Source organism: Melospiza melodia, chromosome Z, assembly GCF_035770615.1.
Source record: "Melospiza melodia melodia isolate bMelMel2 chromosome Z, bMelMel2.pri, whole genome shotgun sequence".
NCBI classification, from domain to species: Eukaryota; Metazoa; Chordata; class Aves; order Passeriformes; family Passerellidae; genus Melospiza; species Melospiza melodia.
Genome location: NC_086226.1, coordinates 72,433,263 through 72,457,402, shown reverse-complemented (window position 1 = coordinate 72,457,402; position 24,140 = coordinate 72,433,263). Strand labels below are relative to the sequence as shown.

At 38.0% G+C, this 24,140-nt stretch overlaps 1 protein-coding gene across 3 annotated transcripts in view; it reads left to right on the top strand.

The window, feature by feature from the left end:
* The first annotated feature begins 18,975 nt into the window (after positions 1 to 18,975).
* The window catches only part of CSNK1G3 (casein kinase 1 gamma 3), a 70,236-nt gene continuing 65,071 nt past the window's right edge, over positions 18,976 to 24,140 (top strand). For all 3 annotated transcript variants that reach the window (XM_063181206.1, XM_063181205.1, XM_063181202.1), the window contains exon 1: positions 18,976 to 19,078. The gene's annotated coding sequence lies outside the window, so the exon portion shown is untranslated. The remainder of the gene's footprint in view (positions 19,079 to 24,140) is intronic.

The window sequence follows — 24,140 nt, the reverse complement described above, 5'->3', positions numbered from 1 at the left end:
AAAATATGTTTGTATTGAGATTAAAAGTTTTTTACTTGCTGCATTTCTAATTGGTTTAGGATCATTTATTTAGTTATTATTTAAGCTGTCTTGGAACTCCTTTTACACTTGAGGATTGTTCATGCAGAAAGACTAATAAATAGCTGTACCCCTTTGCAGAGGGGATTTAGATTGCATGTAAGTGGAATATGTGTTCTAAAAATATTCTTCTTATGGTAGTTTGGTTACACTTTGGAATACTTTGGACATATCCTTAAGTGTTCCATTGTTTCTTATTGTAAAATAGCCTCAGTATGAGCAAACTTTATATGAAGTTTGAATATGAGAGACAAATTTTAAATACTGTCTTTAAGGCAAAATTTAGAACTCAAATCACTGATCCACAGTGTATGACCTGGAGGAGAAAAAAACATTTACACAAAGTATGTTTGAATTGCAGAAGAAGGAAAGGTCTTTTCAAAGATTAGATTAGAAAAGTAGTAAGTTTTATTCTTCTGAATATGGGAGAAAAAAGAGTGAAATATATTTCTTCAGAAAAGTCTTAAAATATTTCTAATCCACTGACAGCTGTATATGTTGTAACTGGACAGTTTATTGTGATACCTAATTCTGTTCACATGAGCTGTACTCATGAATATCAATGAAAACTAGAAAAACTGTTGTACTTGCTTTGTGTGGCAAGGTTTTTGCAGTGGGGGGTTACAGGGTGGTTTCAGTGAGGAACTGCCCCCACATCAATAAAGCCAACGCCAGACATCTCCAAGCTGCACCCACTGCTGGCCAAGGCTGAGCCCATGAGGAATGGTAACAGCACCTCTGGGATAACAGAGTTAGGAAGGGAAAAGAAATGGCTGTGAAACAGAAGCCAGGGGAGAGGAGTGAAAATGTGTGAGAGCAACTGCCCTGCAGACAGCGTGGTCAGTGGAGAGGGAGGTGGAGGAGGCATTGCTGCAGGTGCTGGAGCTCAGATCCCCCTGCAGCCTGCAGTGCAGCTCTTGGAGGACCATGGGGTAGCAGGGATCCCCCTAGAGCCCATGCCAGAGCAGGTGGCAGTGCCTGAAGGAGGCTGTGACCCTGTGGGAAGCCCCTATGTGTGATGAACTGACCAGAGCCCCCATGGGCTACAGCCCCCATTCCCTGTCCCCCTGTGCTGCTGTGGGCAGGAGGCAGAGAAGATCAAGTGCCTGAGAAAAGGGAAGGAGTGGGGGAAAGTGTTATAGTATTATTTTGCTTTTATTTCTCATTCTCACTCTGATTTAACTGGCAATAAATTAATTTTTTCTTCAAGTTGAATCTGTTTTGTCTCTGTCAATAACTGGTGAGTGATCTCTCTGTGTCCTTATTCTACCCATGAGCTTTTTGTTATATCACTGCTGCCTAGCTGAGGGGGGAGTGATAGAGCAGTGGGCACTTGGCAGTGGATGCCACAATCAACCCACCACAACTGTTAGAAGAATTGGATCTGTAAAGGAAACAGACAATTACATTCTAGAAAAATTAAGAGAAAATATCCTGTGGATATTTCCATACTAGGGACAAAACACTGGCTTTGTTCTTTTCTCAAGCCTAGGACTATCTAGAACCTTACAATGAAAAAAAGAGGATCCTGAAAAATTTTGGAATATATTCTGCATCTCTCTTAAGCACTCCTATAGTGTTACACTTCTAGAACTGTTCCATGTAGCTTATCAGATTGTTCCTGTTAGATTTTCAAACATTTTCAGTAAAAGTGGTAGGTCAGATCCTGTGTGAAATTTTTGGTGATCAAAATTTCTAAGACTGAAAGTGGCTAATGGCTTTGAAATCTAAAAATGCCCTCAATGGGTACACGACTGGCCTTTGGTCTCATGGTCTCCTACTGTTTAGCTGCTCACTACTCACCTAGTAAATATTGCTAATACTGAAGAATAAAGCATTACCAAACCCTAATTATTTGTAAGAAAGAAAACTTTCAGTCAGCATTTGAGGGGAAAAAAAGATTCTGCAAAGATGAGAATATTTCATGGGCTCCATTTCTCACTTCTAGTATTCTTAGACAGATCTTTACAGACAAAAACACCAAAATACATCTGTAGTTTGTGGTATGTGGCAGCAAAGGTGCTAAAAAGAGATATTTTTTAGAGTATTTTTAGAAAAAAAAATTGGGTGTGGTATTCCTGTTTGGGCTCCTACCAGATCCACTGTTAATAATGGGATATATGTGCCTAAACAATTTATTTAGACTTCATAAGTTAAGAGTAGGCAGGAGCTGATCCAGTGAAAAACAAAAGGGAAAATAGACTCAGGGATGACTTGAAGGCTGCACAGGTGTTGGGATCAGCATGTCTGCTAAGGGTATATAATAAGCATGCTTCAGACATCAAGTAAAGAAAAGAAAAAGGAAGTGTGTTCAGTGCAAAAACTTTCTTTCCCAATTCCTCTATCACGACTAAAAATGTAAATGTAGTTATTAGAAAGCCAGTGGAAGTGTCAGAGTTGGCATCAACAAAGTGGTTACGTAGTGCTAATGAACTAATTATGATAAAAAGCACAAGTGCTGTTCTGCCCTGAGGAACGATGTTAATCAAGAACTGCTGGCACTCAGTCACTTTTCTAACGTATTTCTTCCCACAGATACAGGATTTCTTAGATTATGTCTGTACAGTTGCATAACATAATATTCTTGGAAAATTCACTATTATTCTGGGACACTCAGGTATATAGAAAAAATGAAAATTATTTACAAATACATCTCTATGATTGTGACGCTAAAATCTAGTGATGCAAGTCAAGTATCTATGTTAGCCTGTATACCTTCTCACAGAGAATAGAATTAGAAATTCGTCTTTGCTGTTTCCTTTGAATAACAGCACATAAAGAATATGTATACAGCAACAAACTAACAAAAAATAACAGGTATGAGTATTATATTTCCAAAGACCAGAATCATGAAATTGTGCTAAAGCTGATCCTTAAGGCATGTATGGAGGATGGAAAGTGAGACATGCAAAAGGCCATCTAAGTCTAGCAAGCAGTAATCTATACTTGAATTTGTATAGATTTGCTCACACAAACTATTTCTGTAACTGGGTAACTGCCAATATGAGTTAGCATCTGATCTTGGATGGACCAGATGGACAGAGAGTTAAAGACAGGTTTTTTAATCCGATTATGAAGATGGATAATAGAAGGATTGTATGCCTTGCCCATGGCTGCTTTGGAATAATAAAGACTTTAGTTCAGTCCTCCAAATTCCATTACAATGTCCTATCCAGAACACATTATGTGCAAAGGTAGTTTTGGAGCTAATTATCATGTGCTATGAAGTTAATTTACTTCTAGACAGTGTTTGTTGTATTATATATACAGTTTTTTTCTCTTCTAATTGATGTGCAGATTGGAAGTGAGCTTTTTTAAAATTTCTAAGTTTTCAAAATTGCGTAAAAAATTACAACTGTGACATAAATTGACTCATTTCTCTCCCTCACAAAGTCCGTGTTAAATTACTGTTTGAGTGAATAGTATTTATAAGACAGTTAAATATAGGATCACAGAATTGAAATCCCTGAGCTGAAAGAGATCCATGAGGATCATTGAGTCCAACCATTGAGGACAACCTGAAGACAAGTCATCTCTTCCTTGAACACCAACAGGCCTGGGGCCACTGCCCTGGATTACTTGTTCCAGTGCTTGACCACTCTCTCATATTTTTAATATCCAGTCTTACCTTTCCCTGATATTTCTTATGCTCCCCCTTACCATTCCCTTGTGTCCTATCACCAGATATCAGAGAAAAGAGATTTGTCCACTCCTCTCCTCTAGTAACTGTACCTAAGTATTTCCCTCAATGTGCTTTAGAAATTTCCTGGACCTGTTTGTGTCTGCTCTATCACAGACCCAGGACCAGAGGAACTGCTCTGGAGATTTCCATTAATTCCATTTAGAATTAGACATTGGTGGCATCATCCTGGCTGGCTGATCTATAGTAAACTCCCACCTGCTTTATTTGCTTTTCCTTTAACAAAAACACTGTCCATTCCAACCCCTCTGCCCTGGCTGTCTCTCCTGAAGTGTCTATAATTGTCCATCCAGATCATCCATTGAACTGTTTTATATTTCTGCTTGAATGCTCCAAAGATATAAATCCTTTATGTGTACATTAATTTCACCACCATCCCCAGAAATTTTTTACATCCTTCCTGAACAGGAAGGCAAAATCAAAGGCTTTCACTCCATTGAGGGACCTGGAGTGAAATTTTATAGGAGATATCCAAAGACAAAAATAGATTTTTTTCCTGATCTTGCCTTTGGAGGTCAAAAATTTTGTGTTCCATGAAGTCAGTCTATAGGGACACAGAAACCGGAAGCTTGACCCAGTCACCCATTTTTTGTCATCTCTCAGACTCTTTACTTTATTGGTGCAGACTAAAACAAGAGTGAAAGTGCACTAGAATACGTCGTGGTGAAACATCTGTGTTCTTTGTCACAAACTGAATAACTTCAAAAATTTTGTTCGGTATGTAAAACCAAAATGCAGAAAAGGACAGATCATATCCTGCATTGCACAATCAGCTTTTTACCAAGTATCCAAAGCTCACTGCAAATTAGCTTGTACATGGAATGCAAGCACATGTTCCTTTCATGCCACTGGAAAGTCCACCAGACAGAGACAGAGGTGCTATCCATATTTTAAATGGTTATCAAAAGGAACTGCAGACAGGACAGTGTGGGCACAATTTATTTTTCCTAGTTTAGTTTAAAAAAAAAGATCCCCTTTGAATTTTCATGAGGGAAAAATGAACTGGCAGATACAAATTCTTCTTAAGTAAATGTATGATGTATAGTTTTCTACTTTGATTCATCAGGGAGTTATGTTCAGAAGTGTTCCTGTGAAAAGTTCTTCAGCTGTGGTTAGGATTTCTATTACAATTTTTCTGAGTGGTAAACAAAGGAGTGTTACTTTTTTACAAAGTGGTTAATATTATTTCAGATACTAGTTATTAGAAGTTCATCATCCACTTAGTCTTTAAGAAATAGAAAGCTGGAATAAAATAATATTAACATGTAACTCTTTATTTTCAGTGGTCTTCATACAACTGTAAAATAAGCATCTTGTCTTTCAAGATCTGCCATGTGTTATTTCCCATATAGTCAAAACCTGGCTGAAACAGACCTTTAGTGGAAGGTTGGTTGCTGCATGTCATAAACTTCTGGACCTGCCAACCACAATTTAGTGTGTTATACCCACAAGAGATGTATATGAAAGTGCAGTTGACTTAAGTGTATTGATACTTTAGGACTTCATAAGGGATCTATTTTTACATCCAGACTGGAAGGTGAGAGAAGGAATGCAAACAAATACTTCAGCATTGTTTTTTCTGCATAAGAATAGCAAGAATTTTACCCCTTAAGTATCATAAAGAAAACCCCAAAACCAAAACTGCAACTTTCATAATTGTGTCCTGCAATTAGTTTGAAGTAATTGTAGTTAGTAGTAGTTTAATACTTAGCTTGATATTGTTAAAATAGTTTTGGTGCCAAGTCCTTTCCGCCATTATCAGAATGATAATTTTCCTCTTTAAATACTGAAAGGCATTGGAATACCATCAGCAACTGCTGAATCCAGTGGCCAGTCTTCACCTGATCTTACAAGTTTTCTGGATGAGTAATAGCACTCAGCAAGGTGAAAACAGGACATATTTTAGGGATAATTAGATTTAAATAAATTGTCTTAATAATACTTCATTACATCATGCCAAATTTAGGCAGTATTATTGATTGCATAAAAGCCTAATAAATAAATTCACAATACACAAGCCATTTTGATTTTTTTTCTCTAATGCATAAAGTGATGCTGAACCATACTGCGTAAGACTACCAATAAATATATGTTTAAAGTGAAAAATAAAATCCAGGTAAAGAGGTCAGATGAAATGCCTATTCTAAACCAACAGAATGTTTCTGTAGGCATAATAAAATTTACTCAAAGTTTGCAATCTCTGCCTGTGTCTACAGAGATGCTGACTCACTTATGTTTTGTGTGAGGTCTCTTTATCTCACCATTGCTAGAATGCATATACCATTACTGGAAGTACATGAGATACAGAAGTGTAAAGTGTGGCCATTGCCATTATTACTTATAATAAAATGGCCATGAATATTAACTATTTAGATTTTCACGGTGTTAAACACATCTAGTGTGGCAGGAGAATGCACAGATTCAGAGCTACTGCAGGACTACTCTAAATCAACCACAGTTGGTGGGGGTTGCTTTCCCTAGTACTACTTACTAGAGGCTTCAAAGAAGGATCAAGGTACCTTAGTAAAAAATATTGACATATATTAAAGGAAAACAGTGTTTCTTGCACTCTTCTTCACCACCAAGGTGTGAGCTGCCAGTAGACATACCTAGGTGCATATATATATATATATGTGTGTGTGTTTATATACATAAAATGTATATAGTGAATATACACAGTGTGTGGGTGTGTGTGTGTGTGTGTGTGTGTGTGTGTGGGTACACATCATACAAATACAGTCATACAATAGGGTAAACGCTTTACTGAGGGTTTTAGTTTTGCCCCTGCCTTCAATCTAAATGCTATAGGGTTATAAAAGCATTGTGTAAAAATCAATAGTCCCAGATAAGCAAAATTTAGCACTATCTGTATTTTTTCTTTCGCATCCTCTAAATAACCTTGAAAAAATTAGAATGAGACAGTTACTGAAATGCAACCAGAATAAACAGATTGCAAAGACATACTCATGTACTCAAGACATAAATTTTTAGTAATAGACAGAATTGCAAGATGAAGATGATTTCCATATTATTCCACCTCTGGGATGAATAGATACACTGCATTAATCTGCAAGTTAAATACATTTTGCTGTATGCTAGTATGTCAAGTCTCAAAAATCTCTCAACATGAAATCAACAAGGCCTCTGAAAAAAAAATCTAAGACCTTAATGTATTTATTTAAAATTCTAGAATCTTTCATTAGTTGCTGATTCAGAAAGTATTTCTAGTATGTTCCAGTGCTTGTCTTTTATTAGAAAAATTGTATGTGAATAATAATGTAAATTAAAATAATATCTAAAAGTATGTTCTAAAGTGATTGAAAGCTTTACTTGCATTGCTAAAATGAATGATTACTAGGTCATAGAAGCAGATCCCTTTCCAGATATTCTCTTACTTCTTTTTCATCTGCAGTTTTATATTTATAGCAACCTACTGAAGAGACAGCAATGGTACCAGAAGTGTTTTTTTTTACAGCAAGCATTTTGAAGATTGATTTGTTTTTCCTACTGTATTAATCCAATAAATGTAATGAAAACTTTTTTATCTGTGTTGTGTATTGCCAAGAAGAATATGCAGCATTACAGAGTGTGAGCACCAGGTATTTTTGCTTTGCCTATTTTAATACATATAGTAGCTGTACATTAAAGACGGATCTCTTGAATAGAATAATTTACCTATTAATAGCATGTAACCAGGGCTCCAATTAGGAATTTTTGGGTCTGAAGTCAGGGGCACAACGCCTATTTGCACTGATGGATGGTGGACTCCACCTGAGGCATTAGGCAAGATCAGAATCAAGGGCTGAAATGTGTTAAGTGAGAAGAATGTTTTAGTGACAAAAGATACACAGACAAATGTTGACTTATGAGATGATAACTAAACAGAAAACCCTGTAATTTAAAAATAATTCATTTTACTGGATATCTACAAATTTAAATCTGATTTATTTGCATTTGGTATTCTATTCTGGGAACAATTTACATATTTTTGTGATTTCTTAACATTAAGAAATTCCTGCCTTGGTTATATCTTAATAAGTGATTTTTAACATCATAGAAATGATAATCCTTACCCTGCCATGCCTAAAAAATGTAAGCAGTCCTAGTGAAGTCAACAGAATAATTCATGTGGAAGAAAAACTATTCATATGCTTGGGAGTGTTCAGGTCTTAAATTTTTTTTGCATGACTTCTTCTCAATAGTGAGAATGCATATAACTTTACAATTGACTCACAGCAATTCTGCTTGGTAGAGAAATATCTACCCTCTCCAAATCTCAAAAAATGCTTATAGTAGGAAAGAAAATTATATCTGATGACTAGTCCATATTTTTTTCCATGAGAGAACAAAATAATTGCATATGTTACTGCCAAAAAAGAAATTTGCATGAATAAAGATAATTAATTTTCAAGTGAAAGGTGGATTAAATTCACAACCTGAATGCTTGATAGCATTTCAACCTTCCACATTTTTTCTATTGACTTTAAAAAGGCTTTAGATTAGGAGATTAATTCCTTAAATTTCTTTCACATCAAACTACATCAGTATTAATTCACTCAGTTCCATCTTCCTCTTTTTTGGCACAAAAAAATCACCTGCAAATATTGTTTATATACTTTGTCTAAACTTATAGTTCTATCATTCTCTGATAAGGCTGGCAAGCAACATAATAAAATAAATTTTATCCCCATAAAGAAGATGGGAATTTTTTCCCCCTGGTTTTCAGCAGTACAGAATTTATAGGTTGACATAGTACTAAAAACAAGGGTGAGTTTTGCCCAATTATATGACCATTGATAATCTTTTGGGAAAAGATTAGACAACCATTGGCTTGAATCAATGTAGATGTAGTCTTGAGATAAGGAATTGGAAATTATGATCTTAATTGGCCTCTTAGAACATTATTTTTTAGTTTAGTTGTGTCAAATTTTTATATACCCACAATATATATGCATTACAAATTTAAAACTGGTGTTTTTAGGATTTAATTAATTTATGATTTCAAGAAATTACATAAGTATAGGTCACAAAATTCAGGAATAAATTTATTAGCAGTAAAAAGCAGTGTTAGACTGCTTGATCCCACTGCAAAGTAGGATAATGTGCTGGTATATTTTCCCATGAAAGCTACAAAGTTGAGGAGACAGGGGAATGATTCCTTTGAATAGTAGTACTGTTTGGATGGAGGATGAAAGAATCTTTTGGCTGAATGTTAAAAATACGCTGGGTAAGCACCATTAATTAATTTTGGGAACATTGTGTGTGGACAAAAAAAAAGTAGTACCCTTTGTTGTAATTGCTTAGCTATTTTGGTTTTTTTGGTTGGTTGGTTGGTTAGTTGGTTGGGGTTTTGTGTTCATGTTTTGTTGTAGGGCTTGTTTTGTCACAATGATCTAAATAACTAAGTTGCTTTCAAAATTTTTACAGTAGACTGTCTGAGAATGGATAGCATTTTAATGGCATAACAGGAAAAAGAGATTTCCTAGTTTCTTCAAATTCTCACGGTTCTACTTTCATTAGCCTTGCCAGAGGAAAAAAATAAAATGCAAACAAGCTATGAATTAATTGAGAATTTACACAAATATAATTAGGGTAGAATATATGGAAGTTTATAGAATTTGAAGAATAATTATAGCAGGTTTAAAGCCATCAGGGTAAGCGTAAAAAACGTATTTATCAATATACAATACAGTCTATACCACAAGCAGTGCTACAGCTTCTTGTTTAGAATTTGTTAACATGAGCAATATCTTGGTAATTCAGACCCTTTACATTTTTTCTTTTTCCTTCTTGCATTTCAGGCTGTGATGGGAAGTAAAATGCATACACTGCACACTGCCTGAACTTTTATTAACTACACTAAGAACAAATGAGACACACTTCTTGCACAACATAAGTATGTCGATCCAGACACCTTAAAGGATTTCCTTCTTCCACTCTCCTACTGTTGTCCCAGCAGAAATCAACTTTGTATATTTTATTTGTCTTAACACTTATCTTCATTATTCCTCAAATTCAACAATGTCAAAAACTTTAAAGAACAATAACCTGCTAGGTAGCTTCTATTGTCATGAAGTGCACATTCACACTCTTTTGAACCTTTAGGTATGCAGTGAAAATGGGATTAAACGCCTTTATGCAGTGTGGGTTTTATCTGAAACTACATGGCAGGGATTATTTTTTCCCATGTGGAAAAACAAAGACATTAACTTACTGCCAATTTAAATGGGAAAAAAAATATAATTGAACTGCAGTGTTTTGAAAAAGAGTAAATTGCTTACTCTTTGGAAGGAGTTGTTGGGCTTTTTTTGAGTCAGATGCTCAGAGATAAATCTTCTAATGGCTTTCTACACTATACTTACTTTCTTTCTCACTTACTTTCCACACTATATTTAGTGTGACAGAGTTTCTATTTTTCTTAAGATAAATGTCTTGTCCTTTGCCTTTTCATCTTACAATGTCACTCTATTTTTTCAAAACAAAAGAGAACTAAAACCCCAAGCTTGATCTGTACTTTAAATGTATCTTAGAAATGTGCATCAATCTGATTTTTTTTATGATCTAATGATAAAAAATTCCTGCATCTTCTAAAACCAAATCACCTAGTAGCTGAAATGCCCGATGAACTTCAAGACAGACAAGTGTGAAATGATGGACCTGGGGCAAAACAATGCTAGTTTCACGCATAAAGGGTTGGGCTGATCATAACTATACACAAGATGGACCCTCGTTTATGAGCAAAACTTAATACTCTACAGAGGCCAAAACAAAAGAAAATTGGAAATTAAAAATAGTTTAAAAATAATATGGAAAGAACCATATTATCATCCTGATCCTCATCTCCCTGATCTTGGAAAAGAGGTATTGGAATTATAGAAGATTCAGGGGAGGGTAACAAGCATGACCAATGCATGTAACAGTTTCTTTAATCTTCTTTACAAGGAACAAAAGAACAAAAGAATGAGGTGCATTTTTCAGTCTGGGAAAAAAACCCCACACAAACCAAAGAACCAACTCCCACCCAAAGGAACACTTTAGTACGGGTTAAGTCAGAGGCTGCAAAATCAGTGGTGGCATAAATTAAGCGGGACTTCTAACAAGGGTCAAGGCAGAGATGAGCCAGGCTCAAAACAAGCAAAATTCTTCAGACAGGAGCTAGATTTTCTGTGAATTTCCCCACTACAGGGTGTTGTCAGTGTATAGATTTGACATGAGCTCAAATGGAACCTGGACTAACATTGCAAAGAGATCTATTGAGGGCTACTAAACAGAAAAAGCAAAGGAACTCCCTGATGTGAAAGCAATTGGTGACTTGGAAAATACATGGGGGGAAGCCTCAAAAGTGACTTCTGTGCTCTTACTAATCCTTGGGTAGTGATGGTTTGAGTCCTTTGGACAAATAACAGAGATCCCATGGAATGCTGTTTGCACTTGTTCTTATATAAAGGCCAAGGGCCAATTTCAAAAGATGCTATAGGCTTCCAGTCTTGCTGGTTCAGGTGGGAATCCCTCAGTACACCCTTTGATCAGAGTGGCGTTATCTTTTAGAATTTCTTCAGATGGAGTTTCTATGAATACAAAGTGGTTACAAGGTGCCTTATCAAAGTAATTTTCATAGGGGAAAACTTTGGGAAGTTTTGACAAAAGTCAACTTTTTTTTTCAGATGGAAACGGGAAGCATATGATGATACTACTGGGCAGTAATATATCCCTGTCTTCAGAAGGAAGAACAATGGAGGGAAAACTAAGAAATATTTGAGCCAGTCTATTCAGGGCTCCACTAACTGCTTCAAGACAGCATATTCCATTGTCTCAGTTGCTCATACAAGAGTACAAATATATTTAAATATATTAAACTATTAATATATAGGATATATATTTATATATTAATATATGATATATTGATATTAATATATAGGATATATTTTACCTTTGCAACCTTTAGAGACAGACTTTAAACAAGATACAATATGATTCTTTGAACTAGAAATTTTCTTGCTTAGAACTAGAAACTTGATTTTGGATCGACAAAAAATTTCTCTCTTAAGTTTAATTGACTAAAGTAGTAACTGCATTATTGGGACACCAGCACCTCCCCTCCCCTGAAACAAAAACCCAAACAGAACTAACCCAACCTCCCTTCCCTAGACAAGAAAATACCCCCCCCCAAAAAAAACCAAAACAAAACAACCCCCAAACCTGTCTAATAACTTATGTGTAGCAAATATTTGTAAACACAAAAAAGCTCACATTGTATTTATCTTATCTCTCTACCTCCCCCCACAAAATATTATTTTTTTCCAGTACAGTAACAGCTGCCAGAATTTGGAAATTAAAAATTCAAGGATTTTCACGGAAAAGCTGTTCACAGAAATGTCCTTGATCTTGTAATAGTAATCATTATCCCCTGAGCTCAGTGTTTTGTTGAACGTACTACTATTCTTCATGAATAAAGAAGAGGAGTTCTGTGGAAACACTCCTGTTTTCAGCACATCATTGGCAAGTTTCCAGAGAAAATTATATAACAGCAGCAACATAGAGCACATAAGCAGCCCTTAAGAACCGATTTTTATTGAATTAATGAAAAGGCAGTGATGTTAAGGAAGCCAAGCTATTTCATCTCTTGTATTCCATCTGATTGCATAACTGGATTTTGTTTCAGGATGAAACAGGAAATCTTATTTTGTCCTCCAAATCCATGTGAACCCAATTTTCAGAAATTTAATACGCATACATTAAAAGATACATAGCGTTTTTCAGGGTCAAAATTAGTAGAATAAACTCTTAGGAAATCAACAGGATAGATAATAACATAAAGCCAGGAGAACCTCCTTTTGAATGTGATTTATTTATTAAAAAATAACAGCAAAGTTATTTTTTAGGTTCAGATCTTCCTTGATCTTCTATCTGTAAAATAAAGTCCACTGATCTCAATTTTCAAAGAAAATGTAAAATACTGTGATCAATCCAGTGCAATATTTGAATCTGGAAAAACAAGCAAAAGCACCACAAATCTGAACATCCCTTTTCTACTGTAAAAGTAGTTACTTCCAATAGGAAAGCATTATTTGAGTAAAGATGGATATGAGTTGCTTCTCTTTCACATTTTAAGGAAAAACACACATTCCAATTAATTTTCATAAGAGCCAGTACAGTTCATAATAGGATACAAATCTTCAGAGAATTCTCTAGCTTCTACTCTACGAAAGCCACTTGGTCTAGGTAGGACAGCCATAATTTTGCCTTGTAGCTCTGTATCTGATCAATTACTCTATTTCAGGAAAAATTTTTAGTGTCAATGAGCAGAATGCTATTGACTGGACGGACAATTAGAAAGCCAAATCCTAATGTGACTCATGTACTATTGATTTCCTAAAGCAGCATTCAAACAATTAGTAACCTAGAGAACAGATTTGAGCACAGACTCTTGGGTGTAACAAGGGTAAAAATATAGATTCAAAGGACAATTTGTTGCTGCTTTTCAAGGGAAAGGATTGGGAAGAACTACAAATATCGGCAAAGCCAGATCATGAACCTTTTAGCAGCTGGCATAAAAATCAAGTACAATCTCTAGTGCAGTTTGTGATACATTAGCAAATGAAGCACTTTAAAAACCTTGAACCTTACTAACTACTCTTATGAAAGGAAATATTGCAGAATAGCTTGAAACACATAGTTTATTTGTAGTTCCTTACTGTTAAAGAGGAAAATAATAATTAAGATGTGAATTCAGTGCCCGAAAAAGATTGAAAAAAATTACATTATAGCAGTATTCTTCTGGGTTTTGGTTTGGGTTTTTAAAATTAATTTTCCAGAATTATGGAGGCCCTTCTAAAACATATTGAAAACAGAAAATGGGATAAAGAGAATATAAGGAAGCCTATATTACTGAAAAAGAGAAACTACTCTCAAAAATACTCTATATGAATGAAAGCTCAATTTTTTTATAAGAGCCTTAACCAGCTTTAAATTAAAATAGCTACAGGTGCAATCACAGAATGAAAGCAAAGAAGTACCTTATAATGAAATCAATAGATTTATTTGTAAATATTCTGACACTAGTTTTATTTTCAACATTTATTGGGAAGCTCAGCTTTGAAAGTGCTTATGAGACAGAAAACCTTTTGAAGTACATCTTTGATTTTTTTTGGCCGAAAACTTTAAATCTCCATGTGTTTTTGTTCCTAGATTTTGAACCCTGCTGATCATTCTTAATTGCATTAAAAAATAGGTGTGTTCTGTTCAACCTCTTGGATAAATGAGAAACTGATTACAATAGGTTAAGCAGGTCTATGATGAAATGCTTAAAACAAACAAAATCCTCCCTATACATGAAGCAGTGTTAGATCAACAATCAGATCACTGATCACTGTCTCAAATTCCAGAATTGTAGCATTTTGCCAAAGTACTTGATTTTCTTATCATGTGGTTCTTACATATGTGGTCTTTTCAGTCCTTTCACTTGACCCAACTCACATTTTTTTTTATACAGTTGAATGGGATAATTCACCAGTTGTATGGAAACAGATTTAAATGCAGTTGAGACATATCACCAATAAAGGTCTACATGTCCTCATGTCTTTTCTTTCGTTTTGTTTTGTTTTAGGTCCTACTCTGATTTCCACCACCTTTTACCATGCATTAGTATGGAGGGGATTAGCCTGATCACAGACCTTTTCCACATCTGTCCCTTGTGTAGGAATACTCTTCCCTGATTATAGGGAGTACTTCCAAAGAAAAATGGTGACCAGCAAACTGCTGAGCACTTAGCTCAACCAACAACTTCAGGATTGGATTGTGATGAGAATATAGCTGTCGTGGGTTGACAGCCTTTATCCCAATATCGTGTGTTGTGTCTGGCAGCTGTGCCTTTTCTCTCTTCCCCCCCACCCCGGCCGTCTTGCTGCGGCGGGGCGGGGAAGAGAGGGGGGGAGTGTTTGACCAGGCCTTTTTGGCTTTTGGCTTTTGGCTGCTTGGCTTGGCTAGCCGCTTTGCTTGCTTGCTTTCTGCTTTTTGCGCTGTTTTTTTTCTTTTCTTTTGTTCCCTCTTTCTTACCCTCCCCTGAAGATACTGGACCGGCTCCGGACCTGACCTGAGACGTCCAGGACACCTGGAGCTTGCAAGAGAAGCTCAGCGCCCTCACCACACAGTGTGTTTCTTTCCTTTTCTTGTGTTGGGGAGTGTTCTTTTGTTACTTGTAAATAAATAGGTTTTGTTTTCCACTTTGCTCCTCCGAGAAATTCCTTCCCGAACCCGGTGTTGGGGGAGGGGTGGTGGGAGGTTTGTTTTGTTTGGGGGGCTCCCTTTTGGAGATTTCCCCTAATTTGTCCTAAACCAGGACAAATTTGTACGTGGATCAGATGACATAAACAGCTGAAGTGAGTTACTGTTTTTTATTTAAGGTAATGACATTCTATCAATTTTTATTGCTGTATGATGTACAAGATTGATGTATTACAGGAATTCTCTAACTGGTCATGTAACCATCCTTACCATGAACTGCACGAGCCTCACGTTTCTCCCATACAGTACCAACAAATTCAGGTTCTTTGCTGTGCTCTTTACATTCATAAAAGGACTATAAAATGCTCCTTGTAGTCCTGAAATTTTGGAACCTACAAGTGGACTCCAGCTTGCAATGCACACTACTAAGTCCAGCCAGGAAAGCCATTCTCCTTCCCATCAGCATTGCTGCCAAATTGCATGAACTTTAGAACAAGTGAAAGGTACCCACGGTTGCCTGTTTTCTGCTTGCAGGCACCTGTTTGCAGCATCCAGGAAAAGATTCCCTCCACTGCCTCTCCACACAGACCTGGTGCAGTGCTGGCTTGTGATATTTACTTTACTACGTCACAGTAAGTTTTTCATCACGCATTGGTAACTGTTAGTCCAGAACAAAGAACTTAAACTAAGGGGTAATTAAACAGAATTTGGATGGTCCATAAAAAATAATTAATTTACTGCAGCAGCTGATTTTACTGCCTGCTCAGCTCTATTTTTAGACGTTGAGGTCTTCCTAGGCATATGGATTAAGTTACAGGATCCTGAATGGAAGAAATTTTAAGGGACTGTGTTTGAGATATCACATTGAGAATAATTATTCTAAATGAGCTTGATAGGCTCAAATCCTATGTCAGTGGAATAAAGAACAATATTTAGCAATTGACATTGAACAAATATTTAGAATTTCAGTTTAAAACACAGGGTGGAAAGAAGAATCCCATTTACTTCTTCCATGTGTGAAATGAACACAGATCTTAAGAAGCTGAAGAGTTTTTAAGATGTGAAGGAAAAGTGGAACTATAATACCTAAAAGCCAGATGTTATGCCTCTGTGTTTCTAGTGCAAGAATTTAATTTATTAGTATCTAGTAATTAAATAGTTCAGGACAGTAAAGGGGAATAAGTTCATTAGAAAAATACAGCCTAAATAAAATGGCGTAGGCTACTGGAAGCAGCTGCTGAAATACTGCCAAATGGTGAATATTAAAATGAAAGCTGAAATATTACAGGGAATGAAATATCACGTCACCTTTATAATGAAGTAGTTTTTAAAAAGATAAAAAGTTTTAGAAAGCTAAGAAGTGTGGTACCTGGCAATTCTGTTACTATGCTGTGTATGCAGGAATTGTGAAAGGATTCCATGAGGGATAATGCTCATGCCATGAGGGATAATGCTAAGACTGAATACTGGAAGTACTTTTTCCTTCACTTAGAGCAGCATCCATATGAGTACACAGCAAGTTCTATCACTTTTTGGGATGTTCACATGGTGGTTTTGGCTGGGACAGACTAAATTTTCTTCATAGTAGCTAGTAGGAGGCTGTGTTTCACGCTTGTGCTAGAAACACAGTGTGTGAAGACACCTGTATTTAATATGTGAGCAGTGCTTACAAGGAGTCAAAGCCTTTTCTGTGTGTTGCTCGTGGCTGCTTGGCTCCTTGCCTCTCACCATGAGCAGGCTGGCTCCAAGGGAGCTGGGATGGGACACAGCTAGGACAAATGACCCCAAGTGACCATCGGGATATTCCCTAACGTGTGGTGTCATGCTCAGCAGTTCTGGTGCAATTCCAAATCTAGTGGAAGAAGTAAGAAGGGGGCGTGTTTGGAGTTACGGTGTTTGTCTTCCCCAGTCACCATTACATTTGGTCAGGCACGCTCTATTGGAGATGGCTGAACACCTGCTTGCACATGGAAAACAGTGAATTAATTCCTTGTTTTGCTTTGCTTGTCTGTGGCTTTTGCTTTCCCTACCAAACTGTCTTTATCTCAGTCCACAGTTTTTCTGGCTTTTAATGTTCCAGTTCTCTCCCTGATCTTACTGGTAGGGTAGGGAGTGAGTGGCTGCATGGAGCTGGGGGGCTGGCTGGGATTAAACCATGAGAATGCTATAAAGCTTAAGCCACATTTCATGTATTTATATGGCTTAAGCCATATAAATATATAAAATATATTTATTTTATATCTATATTATTTTATGTACTTGATGTATGGCATGGCATGTGCCTGCTGCTCTTGGAGATTAAGATTACAAGTAGCAATCATGCAGCACTGCAGCACACCTGTAATTCTAACTACCCCAAACTGATGCACCTTTCTGTTAATTCTGACATGTATAAGACATCTTTCTCTTTTGCCTTATGTTCATCACCTACATCTTAGAATTACAGGCTACTAAGTAATTTGTTAAGTTGAACCAACCTAAAATGATTTGTTTTTTTAAATAACAAATCGTAACTGGAAAAATACCCTACAGCTTTTACAAAAAAAAAAAAATCTGCACTTATTGTTAGGTTTATGAGAGTATATTTAGAAAAGACTGGGAAAACCAATACCAGTACTTGTGAATACGTGCCCATTTCTGATTAAAGTTGAAGAAAAATTTCAGGACAATCGCACAAGATGAACTTAGCATCACCATAATGCAAAACTTGTTCTTGTCTCTGCTTAGCTGATTCTAAGAGAGGAATGCTTGTGTCCACCAGGATCCTGCAAAATGAAGTGGAATTGAGTATATGCTCACTCCTCTTTGACTAAGGCATCTTTTCCAGCATAGACTGCCTATGGAGGATTTTTGGCAAAAGTAATTCAACGTCTACTGAGACTAGGAAAGGAAGCTTCAGCAAATGACTTCTGAAAGTTTCTGGAAGCTATATTGCTGCTAATTCTTTTTCCTACAAGGACATCTAGAATGTTCTGGAATGTGCCAACCTTTACCTAAAAAATTATTTGACCAAGCAACACTCCAAGATCAGTCAGAGCCTCCAACACTTATCCTTTGCATCCTCTCTCCTCTATATTTATAGTGACCGTAAAACAAATAATAAATTTTAATAAACTTTTAAAGTTGTTTTTATGTATTCAAATATAAAAAGGTAATACTTAAAGCCTTAGCCCCTTAGTGGCCTAAATGATACTCAAATATCAAGGTTTTTAAAACGCTCCTCTCCTCCTGGCTGCAGAACTAGGAAAGAACCTAAAGATCTTTTCTTTTGCACGAGTGTTGGCACAGAGTCTAGTATACAGCATTTAGAAGTTTTTTTTTTTTTTTTTTTTTTTTTAATAGTTACGTGGCAGCTTTTGCAGACATCAAGTGAGCGTGGGGTTCTGATTTCCCGGTTTCCCGCACGGACAGGGTGCTGGCATTAGGGGACTGCTACCCAGCAGATGATGGAAGGGAGCTGCGGCTCCAGGCGCCCCGCGGCTGCGGTCTGACACTGACTCAGCCGCGGCTGGGACAGGGCAATCCCTGGGGGCCAGCCCTTCACATATTAAACAGGTACCTCTGTCCCTGTAAGGAGAAGCTCAGAGCGAGGGAGGCGCGCAGCTGAGGCGGGGCAAGGGGCCCGCGGCCTCCTCCGAGCGCGATCTCGGGGCTGTGAGGGGAGCAGCGCAGCCAGGGCTCCACCGCCTCCCACCGGCCCCTCCCGCCGCCGCCGCGGCCCCGCCCCCGCATTGCCCCGCCCCACCCCGCCGTCATTGGCTGTCGGCTCTGCCCACCAGCAAGCCCCGCCCCCTCCCACAACCTGACGTTCGCCTCCTGGCCCCCGAGTGGCCGGCGCGCCCTGTCAATCACCCGCGCTCGGGGCGCGCGGCGCGTCCAGCCCGCCCGGGCGCCTGTGCCGCGGTGGGAAGGGGCGGGCGCTCGGGGCCGCCGCCGCCGCTTCCCCTCCGCCTCGGGGTGCCGCCCCGGCCGGCCCCGCTTCCGAGCCCCGCGCCAGGGGCGGGGCGGGTCGGGAAGCCGTGCCCGGAGGTGAAGGGCCGAACGCTGAGGCTGTGTCTCGCTCCCCTGGGCTCCCCGGTAGGTTGCTGTCCCCGGCCGCCTCTCGGAGCGGCGGCGGTTGCAGCGGTCGCAGCTGCCCCGTGGGCCGAGGCCTTGGGCTGGCTCTCTCCTCCTTTCCCTGGCGGCCGCGGGGCTGGCGGGGCCCGCGGAGCCCCCTGCGAGCGCGGCGGCGGCCGGAGCGGCCGGCCGGGCCGGGCAGAGAGCCGTGCCCCGGGCGGGTGTGGGCCGGCCCCGGGAGGGCCCGCGCCTCGCTGGGGCTGCGCTCCCGGTGGCAAAAGCCGCCGCTGTGAGACCTCCGAGTGCCCTCTCCTGCAGGAGGCGCTTGCGGCCGTGGGGCTCCCTGTGTGGCGGCCGGTGTCGGTGCTGCTGGCGGTGGTTGTTCCGAGCGAGCGCCAAGCTGGGTTCGTAGGAACAAGTAAATTTGTTTTCCTGGTCTGTGGAAGCAGGTTGTTGGAGTGCGATTGTGCTCGTTTAGCAGATTAGCAGGTTAGAGGCAAACTGGGCTGCCAGTGCTCTTTTATTCTTAGCTTTTATTTTGCTTTTCAGGAAGTTGCTTATAGGCGCGATCTGAATATAGTGGCTTTAAGTTTGATTAATTAAAATCTCTAAAAGTGATGTTTCAGTGACCATGGAGCTCGGACAGACTTTATTTTCAGGCATTCTTGTTCATTTTACTGTTACAGCCTTAATGAGTGTTGAAGCGACATGCGATGTGTGAGAAACAAATTGCAATATAATCGAAGACTTTTTTTTCCTTGTTGAATTTTATAGCTAAGATAATTTGTGAGTGCATACATAGTTAGAAATAGATACTGTGCATATGCTTAAGCATGATTATAAGTGAAGCACACTGTTAAGCATATTAAGCCTTGCTGCCTGCGTTATGACTGCTTGCAAGGATAAACAACTTACCTGCTCTTTAGACTCATGCCTCTTCTTAACCCACTTATCTAGTGAATGCGTTTTATCTCGAGCTACATTGGGATGTTAAAATCCAAGATGGGAGTAATGCAATTTTGTTTTACAGCGGAAAGATGAGATAGACGTTTCTGTGCTAACTATATCGACCTCAGTATCCTTTGGTCAGTTTCTTTTTAATTGAAACGTTTCAACAGTTAAACAGTGTTTTCAGTGGAAATAAGGGTATTTTGTTGTGCTGGCCTGAAATGGAGAAACTACCTGGCAAACGGCAGACTGTTTGCATCAGTTGAGAATGACTTTCAGCTAATTAAATTTATCTTTTTCACTTGCCACTCTCTATCAAATAGATGTATTGGCTTATAAAATGTAAACGGTTTTCAGAATCTAAAGTACTAGTTCTGATACATCACAATTTCTGTAGAGCTTTTTTTTTTCTGTGTGATCAAGGTAAATATATTAAAGATTAGTTAAGAGAAATTCTTCCCCTTAAAAAAAAAGTGTAACTGAACCTATGAAGGAGTTTTTACCTTGTCCAGCCTATTTATGTACAGTTCGCAAGACTGAATTGACTTACTTTTAGCATCATTTTTTCATAATCAAGTTTTTCATAATTAATTTTAATAACTAAATTTTCATAATTAAATTAATTAATTACTATGCATTACTAAAGCTCATGCATTGTATTGAATTTTAGTGTCCCCACAGTACCCACAAAATTTGTCCTATGGAAATAGAATTGTTCTTGGTTCACTAGTTACTGTGCTAAATGGTTCTGTGATGAGAAGTAGCAAAGTTACATGTATTTCTAATATTTTTACTCTTGTCTTGAAAATTTGTTTAAAAAATATTAGGAAGTCTTTGGATGTTTAAGAATAATTTATTTTAGTTATGCCTTTGAGACAACAATGAATGCATCATGAGGAATAAGGAAGTAACAGTGGCTGTTTTTCTCCAATATCTTCTAATTACAAAAAATAAATTGCTAAAGAAGGGGTACTGATCAGCTGTATTAGCTGTCTTTATCTAACTTTTCTCCAGCTAAACATTTTTTTCAGTCTATTGTAGACAAAACATATAGTTACATCTTGTTACTCAGGCTTTTCTTTTTACTTTTGAGTGATTTTTTTTGAGATGTACATAAAAGTAGCAATGTAATTAAAACCACACACAAACCACAGGAATAGCAAAGTTGTAAGGGAGTCTGACATACTGTTTCTTCACACTTTAGCTCACTGATTCAACTGCAAATTAATGTTTAGAGTTCTCAGTCAACCCTTAATACCTCACCTGAGGTTGTATGAACAAACTACCTGACAGTGCTTAGGGGAAGAGGGGGACAATCCTTTTCAGCTGTGGTCTGGGTTTAAATGATCTAAAATGATGGTGATACTTGGAAGTAATTTACTAATGTAAATGGGATGGTATGTTTCCAGTGTACACTGGGCCTTTAACACACTTTCAAAAATATTTTGAGACTTCTATGTAATTGATTTTCTTGATCTGTTAAAAGGTGCAAAGGTAGCTTTGGAGTAGTTTTTGTGTATTTTCTGCCGATCCTTAATTTTTTAATGCTCTGCAGGCATTTTGATGCTTTCTCAGTGCTGCTGCAGAACCAATGCAATGAGATCAAGCCTGATGCTGTTGTGCTTGTTTTTTTAAGTGTAATTCTGAGTAGCATCCCAGACATTGTCACTGGACTTCTAGAGCTTTGTAAGCTACAGCTGAAACAGCTGGGTGAAGAAAAAAGTGTGTTTAAGCTAAATAGTTGCTTAAATAAAAGTAGTCTAGTGAGAAGGTAGTTAAAAGCTAGGGTGATGATAACAGGTAAAGACAGTGACTGCAACATTTGTCCCTCCCTGTGATCCTAGGTAAGCCACTGCAGTTTAATGTCCCCTCTTTGGCATAGGGAGGATGCAGAAGAGGAGACATCACACACTGATCCATGCTGTAGAATTGGTTTGAACTGTGGTTACTTAGGGGGCTTTCTGAAACTTAAACTTTCAGAGGAGATTATGAAACTCTTAGTTGTGTAGTATGGAATAATTTATTATGGTGAGATTTAGCTCACCTGTTGCACTTATTTCTACTGTTTTGTAGATGGTATATTCATTACCTTAAATATATGAAAAAGTTTCTTTCTAATAAAAGGGGGAGAGAAAATATATTGAATATACTTATATGTAAAATGTAAATATTTGTGGTAAATATGTAATATCAAATATGCAGAAATTTCAGAATATTACAAATGTGCCAGTGCATTCTCCTAGCATGTTTATTGAACTGCATGTTCCTCATCTCTTACAGAGGACATTTTAAGCATCTGCACTTCCCTCTCTTCACCACCTCCTTTATCTGATGTTTTTGACTTTGTGTAGGAAACCTTTTTAAAAACCCCATTTAGCTGTTAAAAGAAGGATATTTAGTACAAAATAAGTATGTTCTGTGGGTATGAAAAGCTAAAACAGTTATCTTGCCATTTGTCTGGTATCTTGCCTTGCAATGGGAGACATACTGATGAATCAGAAATGTCTTTCTCCAAATAACTGTAGGTCACAGAAGCCCATGACACACACAAGTAAGATTTGCATATTCAAGTAAGTTTATTACTTAATTTGACTTTGTGTGTAACATTAATATAACTACAACTGTTTTTTCATATGCTTTAGGATCTTCTCTGTAAGCTTACTAGCCAGCTTAGCTTTTAACATACCAGGACTTTGTAGTAGAAGTTTTACTTAACTTAGTAATTTAAGGTTTTTTAACTAAGGTTTAACTACTAAGTTAAGTAAATTCAATGTTATTTTCCTAAAAATAATTTTTTTCCCTGCATGGTGATTTATAGTCTTCATCAACCATCTGTTTTGATTGTGTTATTTTTGATTAAGGCAGGATGGGGACTACAACAGTGGAGGATGGATGTCCTTTTCAATAGGCCAAAAATACAAGTGATTTATTGCAAGCACAGCCTAGACTTCAAGTATGTGGTTTGTCTCACCTTCTTGTATTCTCTGCAGTTATTTGTCGAGTAATTTGAGTTGCCTTGCTTTTTGTTCAATAGACCCTGTGCAGTAACAGAATATAGGTGGAGCAGTTTGCATCAGAAGCAGAGCTGAAGGTGGTGTTGCTTGTGTAAGGAGGTCACTGGGGTGCGATGTCCTTGCAGGGATGCTCTCGAGGGGCTGTGGAACGCCGGTCGGTGTGGCTGTGCTGCTGTGGAAAGGCCCTTCTCTCTAATGTGGGGCACTCCCCTGCTCCACTTCTGGCTGTGCAGTCTTGTAGCTGCACTCTTGCTCTCCATCCTGTCTCTTGTATCCTCCTCTGAGTCGGTTCGGCTCCTGTGAGTAGAGTTACTGAGTTTGTGAGCTTTGTGGTGCTCTGGGTGAGTCATGGCTTCACTGAGGCGTGGGAGTGCTGATGCTGGTGAGCCATGGGAGCAGCAGGTAGTGTGCTACGTGCAGTGGGAGAAGAGCCATGGTACAAGCACATCAAAATTGTCTAATTGCATTTTGTCATTTGCATTTTGCAGACTTCAGACTTAGGTTCTATTGAACCCATAAAATTCTTCTTTTTGGTTCAGTTTGTCTTTGAGCTTGAGATGCTAGTTACCTGGTGAATGTTGAATCTGTTACATTTTTAAAGCTTCACTGGCTGCGTTTTCTGTTTTTGTAGAAAATACTTTAAAAGCATGGGTTTCTTGACAGGTTCCCTTTGTGATGTTGGATGGTGTGATTTAGTCCAAGATAGGACGCATGTCTGCAGCCTATAAGAAAGTACTATTTAAAAACTGTATTATTATGTGTGGAAGAATCCTGTGAGTATCTTTTTGTATTTAAGACACCAAGCATTTTCCATTTTATGTCTTTATATTTGAATGAAGTAGTTAACATGACTGTTAACATGTTTCAACATCTTTTTAATATAATGATATAAAGCAATCTTTAAAGGCATTCAGTGTTACTTTAGAGGAGTTCTGCCAGCTTATAATGAAGAACATACTTAATTTCATGTAGTATTGATATTTTTAATGTCAGCTTAAATGTAGATAATGTCCATTAAAAAGCAGCTTTTTTAAAAATCTTAATTAATTGTGCAGTATTCTTGGGAAGATGAAGTAATACTGTAGAGGCTAAAATCAGGGAGACAATTGCTTTAAGGGTTG